This window comes from Schistocerca americana, chromosome X, assembly GCF_021461395.2.
Source record: "Schistocerca americana isolate TAMUIC-IGC-003095 chromosome X, iqSchAmer2.1, whole genome shotgun sequence".
In the NCBI taxonomy this organism is placed as follows: Eukaryota; Metazoa; Arthropoda; class Insecta; order Orthoptera; family Acrididae; genus Schistocerca; species Schistocerca americana.
In genome coordinates, this window is record NC_060130.1 from 188,555,240 (window position 1) to 188,558,669 (window position 3,430).

At 47.0% G+C, this 3,430-nt stretch overlaps 1 long non-coding RNA gene across 1 annotated transcript in view; it reads right to left on the reverse strand.

Moving 5' to 3' along the window:
* The window catches only part of LOC124556508, a 226,979-nt gene extending 223,599 nt beyond the window's left edge, over positions 1–3,380 (reverse strand). Inside the window, exon 1 of the long non-coding RNA XR_006968613.1 lies at positions 3,287–3,380. This is a non-coding gene — a long non-coding RNA (uncharacterized LOC124556508). The remainder of the gene's footprint in view (positions 1–3,286) is intronic.
* Positions 3,381–3,430: the final 50 nt, after the last annotated feature.

Genomic DNA, 3,430 nt, shown 5'->3' on the forward strand with positions numbered 1-3,430 from the left:
CCTTCTAGAGCACGTTGGGTGGCACGGGATACATGCGGACGTGCATTGTCCTGTTGGAACAGCAAGTTCCCTTGCCGGTCTAGGAATGGTAGAACGATGGGTTCGATGACGGTTTGGATGTATCGTGCACTATTCAGTGTCCCCTCGACGATCACCAGTGGTGTACGGTCAGTGTAGGAGATCGCTCCCCACACCATGATGCCGGGTGTTGGCCCTGTGTGCCTCGGTCGTATGCAGTCCTGATTGTGGCGCTCACCTGCACGGCGCCAAACACGCATACGACCATCATTGGCACCAAGGCAGAAGCGACTCTCATCGCTGAAGACGACACGTCTCCATTCGCCCCTCCATTCACGCCTGTCGCGACACCACTGGAGGCGGGCTGCACGATGCTGGGGCGTGAGCGGAAGACGGCCTAACGGTGTGCGGAACCGTAGCCCAGCTTCATGGAGACGGTTGCGAATGGTCCTCGCCGATACCCCAGGAGCAACAGTGTCCCTAATTTGCTGGGAAGTGGCAGTGCGGTCCCCTACGGCACTGCGTAGGATCCTACGGTCTTGGCGTGCATCCGTGCGTCGCTGCGGTCCGGTCCCAGGTCGACGGGCACGTGCACCTTCCGCCGACCACTGGCGACAACATCGATGTACTGTGGAGACCTCACGCCCCACGTGTTGAGCAATTCGGCGGTACGTCCACCCGGCCTCCCGCATGCCCACTATACGCCCTCGCTCAAAGTCCGTCAACTGCACATACGGTTCACGTCCACGCTGTCGCGGCATGCTACCAGTGTTAAAGACTGCGTTGGAGCTCCGTATGCCACGGCAAACTGGCTGGCACTGACGGCGGCGGTGCACAAATGCTGCGCAGCTAGCGCCATTCGACGGCCAACACCGCGGTTCCTGGTGTGTCCGCTGTGCCGTGCGTGTGATCATTGCTTGTACAGCCCTCTCGCAGTGTCCGGAGCAAGTATGGTGGGTCTGACATACCGGTGTCAATGTGTTCTTTTTTCCATTTCCAGGAGTGTATATCTACCTTCACTGACTTTCTTGTAGAACAGGAAAGCCCCTACATTTTCGCAATGGGTGAACCTAATGCAAAACTGCACTCTATTCTAGTTGCTTTGTACCTACGCCTTTAGGAGGAAATTCTCCGAAATTCATCGTATTCATGTAATCTAAAAGTAGTACTGTTTACAAATTTGAGTCAGTAGCATAACGACTCTTATTAACGAAAGTGTGATCATATGGTATTGAATGAAATTTATGACCGAAGTTAAGATTTCCTGGTAGAGATGATGCAGATTATTATAATGAATGGAAAGTCATCGACAGATGTAAAAGTAACTTCAGATTCACCCAAGGAAGAGTGCTGGGAGCCTTGCTGTTTATATTGTCTATGAAAAAGGTTGCAGACAATATTAGCAGTAACCTTAGATTTTTCGCAGGTTATGTAGTTATACACAGGGTGAACCAGAACACCAACGACAGACTTTCAGAGGTTGTTCTGGGATATCTTCTGAGTATTTTGGTATCAGGAACCGACGGTCTCTGGCTGCTGAGTAATAATATAATTACGACTTTTTCGATATGTTACCTCAGTTAATTCATCTGAAAGCGCCAGCAAACAATGAAAAATCCTGTAATATGCAAGCCATTGTAACATGGAAGGACTCATATTCTAGTAGGTGCGCGTGTACAGATGCCAAACAAGAGATGAATACCAGGCAACTCTTCATCAATAACAATAAATGTATTAGTACTGCTGTGTATCACAGGTAGCATACTATTAAGACTGCTGAGAAAACAAACCTAAGCAATGCTCAATGCAAGCTTGAGGGCAAAGAGGAAGGTAGGCATTACTGTTGTCAACGGCAAGAAATGTGAGTGAATGGAAGAAGTTTGTTCACAGGTACACAGCGCATACCGTCGACATTGTTGTGCACTATTTTCAGTGCAGTGTAGATACAAAGGTGTGTGCGGCAAGAAACCAAACAAAACGCAGTAACTCTGGTTCGAGCCGCTGGAGTGCGTGGGTTCAAAGATGGTTCAAATGGCTCTGAGCACTATGGGACTTAACTTCTCAGGTCATCAGTCCCCTAGAACTTAGAACTACTTAAACCTAACTAACCTAAGGACATCAGACACATCCATGCCCGAGGCAGGATTCGAACCTGCGACCGTAGTGGTCGCGCGGCTCCAGACTGTAGCGTCTAGAACCGGAGAGCGTGGGTCTCTTATTCCAAAATACTCAGAAGGTACCCTGAACAACCTCTGAAAGTTTGTTGGTGAGGTCGTAGTTCACCGTGTACAAAGATTCACTCTCTGACAAAAAGCTGCACCAGTATCCAGCCAGGTCTTGACAAGATTTAAAAGTGGTGCAATGATTGATAACTTGCTTTAAATGGTGAGAAAAAATGTAAAATCGACATTTCAAAGAACCAGAACATTTTGTACTATATGACTACAATACCAATGACTAACAACTGGAATCATATAACTCATAGAAATACCTGAGTATAACAAATTGTAGTGACATGAAATCGAATGATCACAAAGGCATAGTGCAAAACCTGGTGACAGACTTTGACTGGTGTGATACTGGAGAAGTGCTTACATAACACTTTTTTGACTCACCCAAGAATATTGCTCAAAAGTGGTCGGCCCATACCAAATACGACTGTATGGGATACTGAACTTACAAAAGAAAAGGGGGGGGGGGGGGGGGGGGAGCAAAGCGTGTGACCATACGAGCCATACGAGATGCTGAAAAACCTGAACTAGCAGACACTTGAAAATAAGAAGCCCACGATTCCGATATAGCCTACCTGAAATTTTTCAACGACCAGCCTGAACCGACGAATCTAGGAATATACCAACAGCCTACGTATCACTCCTGTAGGGATCGCGGAGACAACATTACCGTAATTACAGTGCGTTATTCTCCTCACGCCTCATACGCGAACGGAGCGGGGCATTTTCGTAATAAGCGATACATTACGAAGTACCCTCTGCCAAGTACTGTACACTAGTTACCGGGTATGGATGTAGAAGTTGAAATGCGACTTCCACAAAACAATAATGTGCTTCCCCCTGTACGTCTAACGGTCTGTTTGCTGTTGCAACAAAATTGTCCTCAAAGAGATAACTGGTCTAAAAACAATATGATCCCTTCATTGATTTGTTACTAGATAGCCTATCGATTACACCACATCAACATACATTTTATCATAAATCGACGGTAATTAGATTAGAATAAATCCTCTGGAAAAAGACGAAAATTAACTTACTGAGTGGAGATAAGGGTGACTTAACACACGGCAAAATATGCTGTGTAAGTACGCTGTTTCGTCATCTTCTTCCCACCACGGGCGCCTTGCGTTTATAACATGACTCACTTCGGCTAAGCTCACAGTTCACTCGTGAGAAGTCGC